The 19,316-nt window shown below is 35.2% G+C and overlaps 1 protein-coding gene and 1 pseudogene across 3 annotated transcripts in view; one reads left to right on the top strand and one right to left on the bottom strand.

Annotated features, from left to right (window-relative positions):
* Positions 1-19,316, top strand: part of PDE7A (phosphodiesterase 7A) — a 113,593-nt gene that overhangs the window by 15,503 nt on the left and 78,774 nt on the right. The gene's annotated exons all lie outside the window — the stretch shown is intronic.
* LOC308633139 (large ribosomal subunit protein uL22-like) lies at positions 3,608-4,160 on the bottom strand (annotated as a pseudogene). Its single transcript has one exon. The product of its transcript is annotated as a large ribosomal subunit protein uL22-like (transcript).

The raw sequence follows: 19,316 nt of genomic DNA on the forward strand, positions 1-19,316 counted from the left end.
TATATTAAAAATGACCATTTTGTCATATTTATGCCAAACATCCAGTTCTTTTCCTTTAATTAAAGGGTATTCTATTTATACTGATAAACCTTTAACAAGTCTTAAGTCTCTTTAATGATATAATGGGAGAAATTTATTATTAATAAAAGTTTTTAGTATTTTAAAATCTTCCACTTGTAAATTTGTTTTTAGCATACGGATTCAATGATGATCTTTTTCATTTTAATGGTTGCAACAAATTATTGCCTGGCTGTCTTTCTGTATTTTCAATGAAAAAGGAAGATGACAGTATGAATATGTTTCCTATAACGAAGAATGTGAAATTGGAGGAAAAAATTTTATGCTTGGGAAAGTATACTGAAAACGAGGGGCCTGAGAATTTACAAATGTACTGCTGAAGCACTGTCACTTTAAGGCAACTGGCACACATAGTTCTTGGCAAGAAATCTTTTTAATTATGTGATACCTCCAATTTTAGAGTAAGAAAAATGAAAAAATAGGACCTATTTTAAACAGCTTTTTTAAGATCTTTAACTTTTTGAAGAGAATTTATATCTTACATTATAAAAGATTTTTTAGTGCCTTATAATATTAAAATAGAACAAGATAATCAAATAAAGGCAGACATAAGTTATCTGAAATGTGTAGAAACAACATTTTGAGTTTTATTTTTTCTTTGTATCACATTGAAAATATTCCAACTTGATTTTTAGAGAAAAACTTTCTGGAAGTGACTGAGGATTTTGTGGTTGGCTTCAGATAATTCCATTTGAGGTGTAGTTTTAATAATGTTGCAGAGGTTTTCCACCCTATTTTCTCTCTCAGCAGTGTTTTAAAGTGTCTTATTTTCAAATTGTGATGTGTTAGACCAGGAATCAAGTGTGCTGTGCAAGAACATAAAATTAAACTTTTAGAATTGTATTTTTATTTATTTTAAAAAATTTTAGATCCTGATTTTGTTGCATAGATCACATAAAAGTATGTGTATATAGTTTATAAATAAATGCATTAAAAGTGTGGAGAATGCTGCCTCAAAATGTCTTTATTGCTATGAATTTTTCATCTCTCCTTCCAAAGCAGGTGGGGCAGGGGTGCATGAAGCCCATGCAAAAATGAGTACAACATTTCAAAGAGTTCTTGGAATCTACTCATTATACCCCTAGAATAACTGGATTCTCATTTATCCAAAACCTTCCCTGTCTTGAGTCCAGTTACTATCAGCTTTTGTCTGTGAATTTATTTGACTTTCTTAACTAATTCTGGTTTTATTCTTTAAGTTTGCACTTTGCACAGCTGTCCTTGTCCATTGAGCGTTCTGAGTTCAGTGTGTTTGGTTAGACTATGAGCTCCTGAAGAGTGGACACTGTTCAGCTCTGTTCAGCATAGTGCTCATACTAAGTAGATTTTCAGCAAACAGGGCATCAAGCTTATCAATCCTGTGGGTGATGCAGTCCTACTGAGAGCATAGCTTTCTGCTGTACTCATGTGCCCTCCTTTTTCCAACTTCCCAAAATGCCTTCCCATCCCCTACAATGGCATCCAGTCTTTTCTGTTTTGAAGTATCCTGTGCCATTTCAAGACAGCCACTACTAATTGTTAGAGGATTTCTGGAGAGCATCTTGAAGGGGTGTTAGCTTTTGCATTTCCTTATACAAAGCTGGTAAATGATATCAGCAGAATGATGGGCAAGTTTCTAAGCGTAAGACATTCTAAAAGATCTCTGGGTTCTTCCTGATGCCTCTGTTAGGTAACCTTTATCTTCAACAATGTGTGGGATATAACCCTGGTCAACACACCCCCTAAGCTTTCAGCATAAGTATGGAACTAGAACCAAAAGGTAGTGGCTACAGAATTTTGCTTGTTGGAAACTGAATCGGCTCATTTAGGTATAAAACCATAGATTTCCTATAGAAACACAGTGGGAAACATGTAAGTAGCTTTAAATTTTCTTGTAGCCACATTTTACAGTGAAATTAAATTTAATGTACTTTGTTTAATTATATCCAGAGCATTATTAATTTAACATGTGATCATTATTATGAAGATATTAATGTTATGTTTTGTTTCACAGTTTTGGATACTAAGTCTTCCAATTTCAGTGTGTATTTTACCCTTGGAGCACATCTCAATTCTGACTAACACCATTGTAAAGTACACTATTGCAAAGGGGCTAGTGAATCTCATTAGACAGCACAGCTCTAGAAATAATGACATTTTATGGTACATATTTGTAGGGGGTCAGGGAAAACTCTTTTCTGTAATTATATTTGTTGTGTAGTTTTATATGGGGTTATGCATATTACCGCCTTTTCAAACATTAATTATTAGGCTTAGAGATATCAAGGTTCTGAATAAACAAACTTCATTTTTATAGAGATTATGTAGCTTCAAATATGAAAAGATAATGAAATTTTAGCTTTATTTTACATTCTTTGAGTTGAACTGTTTTAGTTTCTTGGTTTTGGGAGAAAGAAACTTTAAACCTTAAATTGCTATTTTATGAGAAGCTATGCTTGTCACAGAGGAGCTAGCACTCATCCTTCAAACAGATTTTTAGATTGAGGGAGGCTGTTGGGTGAGAAAAGGCATAAAACTTTTTTTCTTTCGTTGTGGGGGAGTCAGGTTTTAATATACCTCCTTGCATTGAAACTTGTTTTCTGAAAAAAAAAATACAAATACCTAATATAAAAAAAGTAGAAAGGGTTCACTTAATTATGTGGTTAAGGATGAAAGCTAGTGCCCTGAGGAACATGAGTAGATGGTTCTTCATTTCTTAAAGAATGTTAGGTAGCTAGATTACAGACTAAGCACCTTGCAATGGAACATCAGCCAGAGGATCCATGCTCATGAAAGCAGTTAGGATAAAAATTCCTTAAATCTGTTTGAAACTTTTTCTTTATTTTTAAAATTGGAGCCTCAGATGTTTAAATCAATAACCTCAATTTTAAAAATTGTCTACGTAATTGAAGCAATATTACTGAAGATTTGGAAGAGAATAACTATTAATTATCTTCAATCATAACATTTAATGTATTTATATACATATCTTAAGGTAGTTGTGATCATTGGATATTTTAATTTTGTAGCTTTTTGGAATGTAATACTTTTTAAAATATAGATATGTGATGTTAGCCTTTATCATGAGTATTTTATGTTGTCACCATATGATAACTTGGAAGGATGTGTAGGCTGATGAAGTACTTCTGCTCTGTAAAGTGATACAAGATCCATTTGTCATGGTTGTCTGTGACCTGCTTTCAAATCATACTTGAGCCTATGGGAAGGGGAAGGATATAAAATTCAGGGCAGTTGTGCCATCTCTTTTGTTCACATTCTAGTAGTGAGAACTCAGTCACATGCCACACCTGTAAAGAGACTGGGAAATGGAACCCAAGTGCCTGGTTATATCCTCAGGAAGGATCTGAGAATAGATTTTGAAGGACAACTAGTAGTCTACCAGAACTTGTATAAATTAGTCTAAGCAACCTCTAATCAAGAAGGATTATAAAGCAGTTTACAGAGGAACAATTTTTGTGATTTTAACTTTTTTCCCCTTTATTTGTATTTTATGCTGAATTTATTCCTGTGCCATAAATTGTGTACAAATTTATTCCTGTGCCATAAGTTTTTGTTTGTTCAGTTTTTTCTGGGATATCTTTTTTCTTTTTATTATTATTTTCTTCTGTGCTACCTCCTCTTCTGGTTTAGGAACAGTTTGTTCCTTTTCAGTGAGGCTCATCTCAATGTGGTAGGGGATCTCATATATGTGTTAATCCGATCATGAGCTCTGTAAGCATTATGGTGCACTTTGGGTGCTGTATTCACCTGGATATATTCAATGACCAGAGAGTCTACATCTAAACCCTTAAGTTCAGCATTACTCTCTGCATTTTTAAGAATGTGCAGCCAAAATTCAGACCTCTTTCTGGGCCATTGACCCTGTGTCCATCCCACTGTTTGGCCTGGGCAAATCTCCGATCTCCACTGTTGTAATGCCGGAATGGCACACATTGCTTCTATAAAGTGACATCTTTCAGGTACTTGATGGCTTTTTAGATATGTATATCCTTCTGAGCAGTTTCACAAAGTAAACATGAAAATTCAAACCTTGATTTATATGATTTTGTGGGTTTTTCTGGGTCAAGAGAGCAGCAAACCATTTTCACAGGTTATCTCAGGCCACTTACAGAAAGAGGAAGAGTGGTGGCTTCTGGGAGAATTCCTGTGATTTTTAATTTTTAAGGATTATGTTATTTATCATATGTATGTACATTAGTCTAACACCCAGCTTTGTTATACTTAACATTGTTTTAACTATTTTACTGTACTGTTTATAAGAACATGCTAAGCACACAGTTTCCTCCATATTTTGGGTTATTTCTCTAAGGATTTTTATTTTTGTAGAAGTGGTATTATTAGACCAAACAATATGAACATTTTTATACATTTTTATTTCTATATTACTTTTACAAAGCAACCATTGCAGTCCTGTAGGGAGTGACTGATGACCAATTGTATAAAACTTTAAAAAATATTATACTCTTGAGCTCAGAGTACAACAGTGGGAATAGGTAACATTCTAACCTGAGACTACTCACATACCACTCCACTGCCCTAGCTTGGTTGGCATCTGAGTTCTGTCAGTGATAAACAGGCCACAAAGACATCACCTTGAAAGGACTTACTTAGCTTTAGATTGGTGAATGATGCCAGTTACTTGCATCGTTTGTGGATGTCGATTTTCAGAGGTGTGAGGGGGGCCAGTGGCTCAACTCAGCTTGAACTTTTCCTAGTGTTTGGAGCAAGCATTTTCCTGGATGAGGCTATAAATAAGCACAAGAAAACCTTTAAAAGGCCTACTATAGTCACATATATTGGGCTGGCTCTTAAGTTGTATGAATGCATCTAGGAGACTTGAAAGGACTTTATGAAAAGTTGAACCCAGGATATACTTGAACTTTGAATGTGCTTCTAATATCCATCGGCAGAGATGGAAGTCTTATTGGCTTGAGGTGTTTGAGCAGACTCTTCCAATCTCAGAGTGATTAAGTTATGTAAAAAGGTGGCCCTTAGGAAGACAGGCTTAAAGTAAAAAAAAGAGGATGTTAAGAGAACAACTGAGCAGAGGTATCTGTGATGGTATACCTCAGAGGAGACAGATTTTACCCATTTATCCTGGGCATGATACTAAACAAAGGTGAAAGAAAACAATAGCAGCACCTTTAATGGGGCCAGAACTCAAATCCAGAATTGTGTTATCTAAAATCCCAAGGTTTAACAACAAAATTAAAAGACAAAAAAGTAAATAATAGAAATTGACCCTAAATATTGGATTTAATAAAGACTTTAACTGTTAAGAATACATATTAAATAATTAAAGTACAACAAAATCAAAGCATAACAAGCCAACAAATGGAGATTCTTAATAACTAAATTGAAATTATTTTAAAAATAACTACAGCAAACCACTCCTCGATGTGATATGATAACATTTCACTTTCTCTAAAACCTGTAACATAAAGCCAAACTCAGGATCGTTTTACAAAGGTACCTGAACTGTTAAGATCATGAAAACCAAGGAAAATAGAGAAATTATTGTAGGTAAGAGAACACTGAAGAGACCTAATGATTAAATACAATGTGATATCTTGTATTAGATCCTGAAACAGAAGAAGGACATTAGTGGAAAAACAGATAAAAATTTTTAGTTTATGGTGTTGCACTGAATGTAATTTCTTACTTGATATATGCATCATAGTTGTGCAAGATATTTACATTATGCATGTAAATACATAACGCATACATATGTATATGTACACATGTATTTTGTGTATATGTATATATGTATGTTATGTAAGTATAACATATTTACATAAAATATTAACTTTAGGGGAAAATACTAGCATTAGGGAAGTATATATAGGAGCTCTGTATTACCTTTGCAATTTTTCTGTAAATAATCTAAATACATTCCAAAGTAGAAAGTTAAAAAAAGTCAAATGGAAATTCTAGAATTGAAGAATACAATACCTGAAATGAAAAATTGACTAAATGGGCTCAACAGCAGATTTGAGACAACAGTGAAAATAATCAGTTTACTTGAAGGCAGAACAATAGGAATTATTTAGTCTGAAAACCAGAAAAAAGTGATGGAAGAAAAATAAGCAGAGCCTCAGAGATCTATGGAAAACATCCACTGTAAAACATGCACGTAGTAGGAGTCACAAAAGGAGAAATTTCCAGACAAATGGCCTCTCAGGAAACTTTCCAAATTTGATAAAAACCATCAAACTCCATATCTAGAAGCATGTTGGCCCTTGCTGGGATTAATGCAAAGAGACCTTCCCCCAGAGATAGCATAGTCAAACTATAGAAAGACACAGTGTCTTGAACACAATAAGAGAAAAACAGCCCATTTCATAGAGGGTACACAGTATGATTAATGATTAATTTTTTATCAGAATCAATGGAGGCCAAAAGGCTGTGGGATGACATCGAAAGTGCTGAAAGAAAAACAGTCTGTAGAGAATTCTATATTTAGCAAAAATATCCTCTAAAAATGAGGGAAATAAATATATTCCTACACAAAGGCTGGCAGAAGTCAGTAGATCTGCCCTATAAGAAATACTAAAAGAAGTGCTTTAGTTTTGGGAATGACACCAGATGGTAATCCACAGGAAGAAATGAGGAGCACTGGAAACATCAATATGAAGATTAATATAAAAGACTAGAAATACTTTTTTCTCACTTCTTTGAAAAGCATTGACTTCTATCTATAAACAAATTTAGTACCTGTAACATTCCACCTCCTTCCCGTGTTTGATCATCGTATCATAAATTGCTTTCACCTGTTTACCTCTTGGTCAATTGCATGGGACTGTGATCATGGTTCTGAAAATTTCGGGCTTCAGGACACGTTTCCACTATTTATTGAATATTCTGAAGAACTTTTGCTCTATGTGGGTTTTATATATTGATATTTATTTTATTAGAAATTAAAACTGAGGGGAAAATTAATAATATTCACTTAAAAATAACACTGATTTCATGTTAACATAAATACCATAGGGTTTTATTTTTTGTTTGATTAAAAAAAAACCTGTATTTTCCATAACAAAATAGCGAGGAGAAAGACATAATTTTACATTTCCATATTTTATTCCTGTCTGCCTTCATAGAAGACAGCTACATTGTCCTATAGGTTTCTGCACTGAACTTGTTGGAATATGTTGCTTTGACTCAAGTATGTGAAGAAAAATCTGGCCCCAGTCTGGGTAGCTGGAAAAGGGAGGTCTATGTTAGAAACGTTTCTTTGTAACTGAAACTCAGGTGGTGGTTTTGTAAAAGTTAGTTGCAATGTGAAATCTGAAACCATGTCAATGAATTTTTATACTTTATTGCATTAAAACCATGAATCTTTTAACAATGCATAATTTGATCTTTTGGATCCAGTGAAAGGGTAGTTGGGTGACAATAGCATACTCAGAATTGTGGAACTGTGTTTTCATTTTCATTTTTTATTGGAACTCTAATTTGAAATGAACATCTCTCTTTTAAAATAAAAAGATTTTAGAACACAAAGTTTTTTTCAGTGAATACAGATATTGTTTGTGTTATAATTGAGAGTTACTTTTGCCAATTTTTGCCTATTTCTTAAATCTTAAATTTTACTTTGCATTTCGGTAATCAAATCTCAGATACTGTTTATTTCTAAGGGATAATGAGATATATAACAGTTTTTTATATGAAGTAGATTTGAAAAAAGAAAACTGTTAGGACAATTGAGTATTGAATAAGAATGTTTTTTAAAATAGCTTATAGTTAATTTGTATTTAAGGTGTCTAAATTTAATGTTATATAAATTATGGTTTAGTTTAATTGGAAGCTGCAATTATAGGTTATCTATGGTTACTATACACTTAATTTAAAAACTAATTATGACATCACCATCATTATAGTAAATGCTGTTGTACACATTGTTATAAATATAGTATTGCCTCCTTTTGATAAATTATATAATTCAGAAGAAATAAAAGGCACTTAAAAGAAGCTGCTTACCAATTCCCCAGAATTAATTAATTAATCCAGAATTAAGCAATGATTATAGTTTCTTGAATGCTTTTCTTGAAAATTTGTTCAGGAAATACATATTTGTATTTTATATATATGTGTGTGTATATATATATGTGTATGTGTGTATGTATGTATATGTATATATACTCATGTGTATGTGTGAAAGTATTTTAAGCAAATGGAATCATGCTTACATATTGTTCTGTAAATATGTAAATCTTGAACATTTTTATATCAGTGTAATAGACATGTGATTCTTTTTTTTCTTTTATTTATTGGTTGTTCAAAACATTACAAAGCTCTTCACATATCATATTTCATACATTAGATTCAAGTGGGTTATGAACTCCCATTTTTACCCCAAATACAGATTGCAGAATCACATCGGTTACACATCACATTTTTACATACTGCCATATTAGTGACTGTTGTATTCTGCTACCTTTCCTATCCTCTACTATCCCCCTCCCCTCCCCTCCCATCTTCTCTCTCTACCCCATCTACTGTAATTCATTTCCCTCCATGTTTGTTATCCCATTCCCCTCATAACCTCTTATATGTAATTTTGTATAACAATGAGGGTCTCCCTCCATTTCCATGTGATTTCCCTTTTTTTCTCCCTTTCCCTCCCACCTCATGTCTCTGTTTAATGTTAATCTTTTCTTCCTGCTCTTCCTCCCTGTTCTGTTCTTAGTTGCTCTCATTATATCAAAGAAGACATTTGGTATTTGTTTTTTAGGGATTGGCTAGCTTCACTAAGCATAATCTGCTCTAGTGCCATCCATTTCCCTGCAAATTCCGTGATTTTGTCATTTTTTAGTGCTGCGTAATACTCCATGGTGTATAAATGCCACATTTTTTTTATCCATTCATCTATTGAAGGGCATCTGGGTTGGTTCCACAGTCTAGCTATTGTGAATTGTGCTGCTATGAACATCGATGTGGCAGTATCCCTGTAGTGTGCTCTTTTAAGGTCTTCAGGAAATAGTCTGAGAAGGGCAATAGCTGGGTCAAATGGTGGTTCCATTCCCAGCTTTCCCAGGAATCTCCATACTGCTTTCCAAATTGGCCGCACCCGTTTGCAGTCCCACCAGCAATGTACAAGAGTACCCTTTTCCCCACATCCTCGCCAGCACTTGTTGTTGTTTGACTTCCTAATGGCTGCCAATCTTACTGGAATGAGATGGTATCTTAGGGTGGTTTTGATTTGCATTTCTCTGACTGCTAGAGATGGTGAGCATTTTTTTATGTACTTGTTAATTGATTGTATGTCTTCCTCTGAGAAGTGTCTGTTCAGGTCCTTGGCCCATTTGTTGATTGGGTTATTTGTTGTCTTATTGTCTAATTTTTTGAGTTCTTTGTATACTCTGGATATTAGGGCTCTATCTGAAGTGTGAGGAGTAAAGATTTGTCCCCATGATGTAGGTTCCCTATTGACCTCTCTTATTGTTTCTCTTGCTGAGAAAAAACTTTTCAGTTTAAGTAAGTCCTATTTGTTGATTCTTGTTATTAACTCTTGTGCTATGGGTGTCCTATTAAGGAATTTGGAGCCCGACCCCACAACATGTAGATCAGAGCCAACTTTTTCTTCTATCAGACGCAGAGTCTCTGATTTGATATCAAGCTCCTTGATCCACTTTGAGTTAACTTTTGTGCATGGTGAGAGGAGGGGATTCAGTTTCATTTTGTTGCATATGGATTTCCAGTTTTCCCAACACCATTTGTTGAAGATGCTATCCTTCCACCATTGCATGCTTTTAGCTCCTTTATCAAATATAAAATAGTTGTAGCTTTGTGGATTAGTCTCTGTGTCCTCTATTCTGTACCATTGGTCAACCCGCCTGTTTTGGTACCAGTACCATGCTGTTTTTGTTACTATTGCTCTGTAATATAGTTTGAAATCTGGTATCGCTATACCGCCTGATTCACACTTCCTGCTTAGAACTGCTTTTGCTATTCTGGGTCTTTTATTTTTCCATATGAATTTCATGATTGCTTTATCTATTTCTACAAGAAATGCCGTTGGGATTTTGATTGGCATTGCATTAAACCTATAGAGAACTTTTGGTAATATCGCCATTTTGATGATGTTAGTTCTGCCTATCCATGAACAGGGTATATTTTTCCATCTTCTAAGATCTTCTTCTACTTCTCTTTTTAGGGTTCTGTAGTTTTCATTGTATAAATCTTTCACCTCTCTTGTTAGGTTGATTCCCAAGTATTTTATTTTTTTTGAGGATATTGTGAATGGAGTGTTTTTCCTCATTTCCGTTTCAGAAGTTTTGTCGCTGATATACAGAAATGCCTTTGATTTATGCGTGTTGATTTTATATCCTGCCATTTTGCTGAATTCATTTATTAGTTCTAGTTGTTTTTTTGTAGACCCTTTTGGGTCTTCTAGGTATAGAATCATGTCATCCGCAAATAGTGATAATTTAAGTTCTTCTTTTCCTATTTTTATGCCTTTAATTTCTTTCGTCTAATTGCTCTGGCCAGTGTTTCGAGAACTATATTGAATAGAAGTGGTGATAGAGGGCATCCCTGCCTTGTTCCAGATTTTAGAGGGAATGCCTTCAGTTTTTCTCCGTTCAGAATGATGCTAGCCTGAGGCTTAGCATAGATAGCTTTTACAATGTCGAAGAAAGTTCCTGTTATCCCTAGTTTTTCTAATGTTTTGAACATAAAGGGATGCTGTACTTTGTCGAATGCTTTTTCTGCGTCTATCGAGATGATCATATGGTTCTTATCTTTAAGTCTATTGATGTGGTGAATAACATTTATTGATTTCCGTATATTGAACCATCCTTGCATCCCAGGGATGAATCCTACTTGATCATGGTGCACAATTTTTTTGATGTGCCTTTGTATCCGATTCGCCAGAATTTTATTGAGGATTTTTGCATCTAGGTTCATCAGAGATATTGGTCTGTAGTTTTCTTTCTTTGAGGTGTCTTTGTCTGGTTTCGGAATCAGGGTGATGTTGGCCTCATAGAATGAATTTGGCAGAGCTCCCTCTTTTTCTATTTCCTGAAATAACTTGAAAAGTATTAGTATTAATTCTTCTTTAAAGGTTTTGTAGAACTCCGCTGTGTACCCATCCGGTCCTGGGCTTTTCTTGGTTGGTAGTCTTTTGATTGCTTCTTCAATTTCATCCATTGATATTGGTCTGTTTAAATTGGGTGTATCCCCCTGACTCAGTCTGGGCAAATCATATGACTTAAGAAATTTATCGATGTCTTCACTATCTTCTATTTTATTGGAATGTAGGGTTTCAAAATAATTTCTAATTGTCTTCTGTATTTCTGTAGCATCTGTTGTGATATTGCCTTTTTCATCCCGTATGTTAGTAATTTGAGTTCTCTCTCTTTTTCTCTTCGTTAGCATGGCTAAGGGTCTGTCGATCTTATTTATTTTTTCGAAGAACCAACTTTAATTTTGTTAATTTTTTCAATAGTTTCTTTTGTTTCAATTTCGTTGATTTCCACTCTGATTTTAATTATTTCTTGCCTTCTGCTACATTTGCTGTTGTTTTGCTCTTCCTTTTCCAGGGCTTTGAGATGAAGTGTGAGCTCATTTATTTGTTGGTTTTTCCTTTTTTTGAGGAATGACCTCCAGGCGATGAATTTCCCTCTTAAAACTGCTTTCATTGTGTCCCACAGATTCCGATATGTTGTGTCTGTATTTTCATTTATCTCTAAGAATTTTTTGATTTCCTCATTTATGTCTTGTGTAACCCATTGATCATTCAGTAACATATTGTTCATTTTCCATGTGATGTAGGATTTTTCCTTCCTTCTTTTATCATTGATTTCCAGTTTCATTCCATTATGATCAGATAAAATGCATGGTATTATCTCCACCCCTTTATATTTACTGAGGGTTGCCCTATGGCATAATATATGGTCCATTTTTGAGAGGGATCCATGTGCTGCTGAGAAAAAAGTATATCCACTTGATGATGGTTGATATATTCTATATATGTCAGTTAAGTCTAGGTTATTGATTGTGATATTGAGGTCAATAGTTTCTTTATTCAACTTTTGTTTGGAGGATTTGTCCAATGGTGAGAGAGGTGTGTTGAAGTCACCCATAATTATTGTGTTGTGGTCTATTTGATTCTTGAACTTGAGGAGAATTTGTTTTATGAACGTCGCAGCACCATTATTTGGTGCATAAATATTGATAATTGTTATGTCTTGTTGGTGAATGGTTCCTTTTAACAGTATATAATGTCCTTCCTTATCCCTTTTGATTAACTTAGTCTTGAAGTCGATTTTATTCGATATGAGGATGGCCACCCCTGCTTTCTTACGAGGACTGTGTGCGTGGTATATTTTTTCCCAACCTTTCACCTTCAGCCTGTGTATGTCTTTTCCAATCAGATGTGTCTCCTGGAGGCAACATATTGTTGGATTTATTTTTTAAATCCATGTTACCAGCCTATGTCGCTTTATTGGAGAGTTTAAGCCATTAACGTTTTGAGTTACTATTGATATATGGTTTGTACTTCCAGCCATGTTTGATTATTTATCTTTTTTTTTTTTAATTTAGTTTGTTTCTCCATGATTAGCTTTCCCCCCGCCCTCTGTCATTACCGAGGCACTTCCCACTGATGGTTTTGGTTGTTGTTTTTCTTTTTTTTTTCTTTTTTTTTAAAGAGAGAGTGAGAGGGGGGGGGAGAGAGAGAGAGAGAGAGAGAGAGAGAGAGAGAAAGAATTTTTAATATTTATTTTTTAGTTCTCGGCGGACACAACATCTTTGTTGGTATGTGGTGCTGAGGATCGAACCCGGGCCGCACGCATGCCAGGCGAGGGCGCTACCGCTTGAGCCACATCCCCAGCCCCGGTTGTTGTTTTTCATTTCTTCCTCGTGTAGTGTTTTGCTCAAGACGCTTTGCAATTCTGGTTTTCTGGCTGCAAATTCTTTTAGCTTTTGTTTATCATGAAAGATTTTTATTTCGTTGTCGTACCTGAAGCTTAATTTTGCTGGATACAGAATTCTTGGTTGGCATCCATTGTCTTTCAGTGTTTGAAATATGTTGTTCCAGGATCTTCTCACTTTCATTGTCTGGGATGAAAAATCTGTTGTTAACCTTATTGGTTTACCCCTGAATGTAATCTGCCTCCTTTCTCTTGTAGCTTTTAATATTTTCTCTTTGTTCTGTATATTGGATATCTTCATAACAATGTGTCTTGGCGTTGGTCTACTGTGATTTTGTGTGCTCGGTGTCCTGTATGCATCTACAATTTGTCTATCCGTTTCCTTGTTTATTTCTCGAAAGTTTTTGTAATTATTTCATTCAGCAGGTTACTCATTCCCTTGGTTTGAATCTCTGTACCTTCTTCTATCCCGATGACTCGTAAGTTTGGTTTTTTTATGTTATCCCATAACTCTTGGATGTTTTTCTCGTGATTTTTTACCAGCCTTTCTGAGTTGGCTAGACTCTTTTCAAGATGATATATTTTGTCTTCATTATCTGATGTTCTGGCTTCTACTTGCTCCACTCTGTTAGTGATACTCTCAATTGAGTTTTTAATTTGGTTTATCGTTTCCTTCCTTTCTAGAATTATTGTTTGATTTTTTTAATAATCTCTATCTCCTGATAAAGATGCTTAACTTCTTATTTTATCTGTTTATGTAATTCATTCTCAATGTGTTCTTTCACTGTTTGGATTTGCTGTCTCGTATCCTCTTTAAGGTTCCATTCCATCTGTCTAAGGTGTTCCCTGAGTTCTTTATGTGACCATTTTTCTGATGACTCTAGGTCCTCCTGAATATTTAGGCTGTCCTGCATTGTTTGTTCTCCTTTTCTTCCTTGCTTTTTTATGCTGCTCATATTACTTCTTGTTCTGTTTGACTGCTGAGTTAGTGTTTACTCTTATAAATTTATTTGATGCTTGGGAGGAAAGACATTAGAAGGGAAGGGAAGAAGTCACTAAAGAGAATGAGAGTAGGCAGGTAGAATTCAAGGAAGTGGGAATAAGAAAATTGAAAAGAAATGAAAAGACAAAAGAGAAAAAAAATAAAGAAATAAAAAAATTGTTTTTAAAAAAAATGAAAATTAAAATAAAAAAATAAAGTAAAAACATTAAAAACATTAAAAAAAGTTAAAGAACAACAACAACAACAAAATGAAAATGAAAGAAAAAAAAACAAATTAAAAAAAAAATAATAATAAATGCAGTCATAGAGTTCAATTAACTTCTCTTCCAGTAGGTGGAGCTGTGCCCACTGGGCCAAGCTTCTCCTCTCAATAGGTGGGAACCAATCACTGTGCAGCAGCTCTTCCTCCCAGACTGGGCGGGTCTCCAATCCTGAGTGTCTAGGGCCTTCTCTTGTGTTTCCTCAAGCCAGGCCCCGCTCACCTGTGACGCTCACCACAATACTGGCTACACGCCAGGTCTGCTGCTCCTGGGAGCCCTGTTTTCATGAACGACTGGGCACACTCTCCCTGTTTGCCATTCCCTCAGACCCTAAGTTTGTAGAGCTTGGGGCTGAGAACCCCCAGCAAATTTGCTTGCCCTCCGGTAGCCACGCCCCCGGTAGCTGGTGCAAGAGACCTCAGTTGTCAGCACTGGTGGGAGCGGTAGCCGGGAGTTCCGCGCCACGAGTCCTGTGCCACGTCTGATTCCCTCGGTCTGGCTATCGCGCTCACGGGAGAGCTGGGAGGGGCCCTTAAGGTTTCCCCACTGTGTGGAGAGGGATGGCGAGGGGATTATGCACCTGTCGCCACTGGTTTCAATGAAGTTATCTCCTCCGCCCGTCACGTCAGTTCTCTGCCATGGTGGTATCCCATGCAACGGGTGGGTCCTGACTATCCCTCTGCCCGGTGACCAATGCAACGGGTGGGTCCTGACTGTCTCTCCCAAGCCCCGTTTCAATCCTGTGGCCACTGCCTATGAAGGCTCGGTTGGCTTTTACCTCTGTAAGTTCAGAAGGGTGACCAGTTATTTCAGCGGGATCGTTCGTGGTGAGTCACGAGAAGCAGGTGAATCGGAGCTTGAATGCAGCCGATCCGGGCTTGGTGTGTGTTCTGAGAGGCCCAAACTGTTCGCCCCAGATCCAAGTCAGCTCAGCATTGCCTAGTGATCCTGAGCAAACAGCATTTAGACAGTTTACGACTCCCTATGCCCGCGCAGCTGAAGAGGTCAGAGACTTGATCTCTCTTCGCCCGCCGCCATGTTGGATCTCCGGGAATACTTATTAACTGATTTTATAAGGCCAGGATTACCCTGAAAACAGACATGTGATTCTTATTTAATGACAGCTTAGTGTCTGTGTTACTAGGTTGATTATAAAGTTCATGAGAAGAAACTTTTTTATTAATGAAAGCACTGCTATTTATTTTTAGTTTTTTATTTTTTTGATACCAGGGATTGAACTCACAAGTTGCACTTGAGCACTGAGCCACATCCCCAGCCCTATTTTGTATTTTATTTAGAGACAGGGTCTTGATGAGTTGCTTAGCACCTCCGTTTTTCTGAGGCTGGCTTTGAACTCCAGATCATCCTGTCTCAGCCTCCCTGGCTGCTGGGATTACAAGCTTGCACCACTGTGCCCAGCTGAAAGCACTGCTTTTAAGATTGGTTCCCACTCAGATATTGCTCTTGATCCTTTAACATTTTTAATAAAAGACAACAGAACAGTAAAATCAATTGCAAACTGAAATTTCATGCCTTGCAGAGTACGTAGATTTTTTTTTATGAGATTTCCCTGGGCAATCTAAGCCCCTGGGCAATCTAAGCTATTCAGTTTGACAGTTGAAGAAAAAGTTATCAAGGATGATAGTTTACTAGATGTTTTAAGGGAGTCTGATTTGACTACCAAATGTTTAGAGAAGACCTTTAGGAAAAATGGAGGAAGCCTTCAAAATGTATTCAAAACTTTTTTTTTTTTTTTTTTTTTTTTTAGTGATGATCTCATAAGAGAAAAGCATGAAGAATTGTGCTATTATGCCATTTCTTGAAAAAATTGTACCCCGAATAAATAGTTTTATTCATTCTTTTATTCTAAGAATTTGTACATAGTTGAAATTATAATGTAAATTTTGTTGAATACAAAATAATTGAACTTTTGAGGATTTTTCAAGTCAAGATCTTGAAAATCAACTATTTAGTATTTATAATTATATTTTGGTCCCTGATCTAATAGGATTCACTGAAGTGGTCTTTTCCCAGCATCATCTTTGTAAAACCACCTAAAACCACTAATCATCTTTGGAAAACTAGGAACTCGTGACTTCCATTATATGAATGTAATGTAATGTAATATAATTAGGTTCCTACTGATTAAGATAGTCTATTAAGATAGTCTAGTCTATGTGGTGGCACTTAAAACAGTGCTGCAAATCTTGTACATATATGTTTACATTTCCGTGTGAGTATATGAGTGGTATAGATTTCTAGATGTTGAAGAAATTGAATCAAATGCTGTGTGCATTTACCTATCAAATTATATTCCCACTATAAAATTCTATGTATACTTTCACAAAGCCTCCCTTGTTCAAATCTTATCTTTTCTTAAATCAATACAGGGAGTTCAGTTAGGGGGGAATGTGCTGATATCTAAATCTGTTTAGATCCTAGGATTTGAATAGCAAGGGTAGGAACAGATAAGATAATGAGAGGTTCATTTGAAAATATATCCTAATCTGTTTGGCATCCGAATTGGCTAGTAGGAGTTTGAATAACTCATCTGTTTCTTATATTATTTCCACACCCCCATTGGTGCTTAGGTATAGGTAAAAATAAAAAGGCATCTCATTACATTTGTTTTGCTTCCACTTAATTATAAATGATGCTTTACATTTTTTATGCTATTGGTAGTTGTATCTTTAAAAAATTTGTACTTCTTAGAATAATATTATAAGAATAATATTACAAATTAATAAGATTTTATTACAACATTACTAATATTTTATATAATCTCCTATCTTTTGACTTTTTCTGGTATTTTATTCATGCATAGCACTTTTGTCTAGTCAAATGTGTCTTTCCTTTTTAAGTCCTCCAGTTATATTCATGCTCAGAGTATTACCTTCTTTGTTTCAAGATAGTAAATATATTCCTTCTGGTGTTCTACGGTTCTTTTACATTACTCTTTATGATTCTACTTCCACATTTGTTCCTCATGTTTCTATGTTTGTTCATCTGGAGTGTAATGTGATTTAAGGAATAACACAGGGATCTAGTCTTTTCCCCCTCTACTTACTATTCACTTTCCCCTAAATTATTCATTAAACAATGTATCTTTTCCTCATTTATTTGAAATAACAACTCTCACATATGAAATTTTTGCATGTATTTTTGGTCACTTCTGAACTTTGTATTTTGTTTCATTGATCTGTTTATGTGCCTGAATCAAATTGTTTTAAGTACTGTATCCTAATAATTTATTTTAATCATTGATAGGACTAATCTTTTTTTCCCTACTTGATCTTAACATGCATGCTATTATTTTAGTATTTTGACAAAAACTTACTCATGAATGCCCCATTCCTTTTCACTGTCCACAAGAGATCCTATTGACATTTTTTTTTTCTGGAATTGTTTGATTTGGTAGTTTAGGGTAAATGGGGATTATTAGTATTTGAAAATTAAAAAGGTAAATTCAAGTAAAGTGCTTAGAGAAGTGCTGGAACACAGCAAACAGTCAAGAGAGACTAGCTGTGCTGTATATTCTTGTTCCTTTTGTACATCCTTTACCCTCTTTATCCTGTTCCCTGCCTGATGGGGCTGACCTTCATGGAATATACATCAGTGGCGTCTCTTGCCCTCTGGCTTCTGGAAGGGTGTGGCCAATAGGAGAAGATGAGCTGTGGGGAGGAAAAAGAGGTTAGGATATACTTTCCAGGCTCTCTCCATATAGGCCTGTTGGTCTATGTAGGGCCATGCTTCTTGTCAGGTAGGTCCACTGTCATAGTGAGAATCCTCATTGGGGTTCAGTAGTCAAAGCTTCCAATTATTGCTACTTCTGAGTGCTTCACCCTGCTCAAACCTTAGTAAATAGTACCTTCATGAATTTCTCTTCTGTTACCCCACTGAGAGAGTTTCTTGCTGGAGCCTGACTGGCAGAGCTACTCTCATCTTCCTTTCCTCCTCCTGATCACTACTGCTAAAATTCTAATCTTCTTGTTCTGATCTTCTTTAAGATCTTTCAGTGAGATTAAAATTTTCTTCATAGAGTCCTTTACAATTTTGATTGTTTATACTCAGAATTATTTTTATTTAGTTGCAATTTTAAATGGAATCTTTTTGTTATGTTCTCTAATTGTATTTAGGCAAAATTATTGATTTTGTATGTAAAATTTGCAAGTCAGTTATGTACTGATTTATTGTTTCTAGTAGTTTTTCAGTACCTTTTCTTGTTTAACTTGTAATTATCTGAAAATATTGTGTCACCTCCAACTAATGATAACTTTGGCTTTTTTCCCTTTATTAGGAAGTATTTATTTGGGAATGGTTGTTTGTTTGCGAATTTATTGATGTTTATCATTTTTCAATTTTGATTTACTAATTAAATATAGTAAATATATTAATAGATATCAATAATTTGCTCTTCTATTACTAGGTTGATTCTTACTTGGTTCAGATACTTTTTTTTTTTTTAATGATTCTACTTGCTAATATTTTATTTAGGACTTTCATAGCATTGAAGTTGATCTGTAGCTTTGTCTTTTCACTCAACGTCATGTTTTGGTAATATTAATTTGTTGACATCGTTTTTTTGTTGTTGTTGTTGTTTTTAATGTGGTGCTGAGAATCAAATCCAGTGCCATACCTGTGAGACAAGTGCTCCACTGAGCTACAGCCCCAGTCCCCGCACTCCCCCCTTTTAAGGTAAATTATCAACAATAAAGCAGTAAATGAAAGAGATTTTGAACTTCTGTCTTCCAATCTCTCTTTTTTTCCTTTTTGGATAGAAAAAAAATCTTCAAAACAGAAAGTAAGTTGTTACCAGGGAAACTGGCATCATACATTGCTGATTATAAAGCTGCCTTTTGTATCAAAGTGGAACAAAGTACAATTTTTACAAGACCTAAAATATGTATGTAATGAAGTAATGACATATAATACCATCTTTTATGTGATGATTCTTTGATGTACTTTATCGCCTCCCTTGAAGAAGGATGGGTAGATATTATTAGTACTGTGTAACAAATGAGAAAAGTTAGGGTTAGAGGAATGCTGCTTGCCAGAGGTAACATGGACAAGAATTAGCCCTAGAACTACAGAAACCTGTGG

The sequence above is a fragment of the Spermophilus citellus genome, assembly GCF_964194105.1.
Source record: "Spermophilus citellus genome assembly, chromosome: 14".
Taxonomy (NCBI): domain Eukaryota; kingdom Metazoa; phylum Chordata; class Mammalia; order Rodentia; family Sciuridae; genus Spermophilus; species Spermophilus citellus.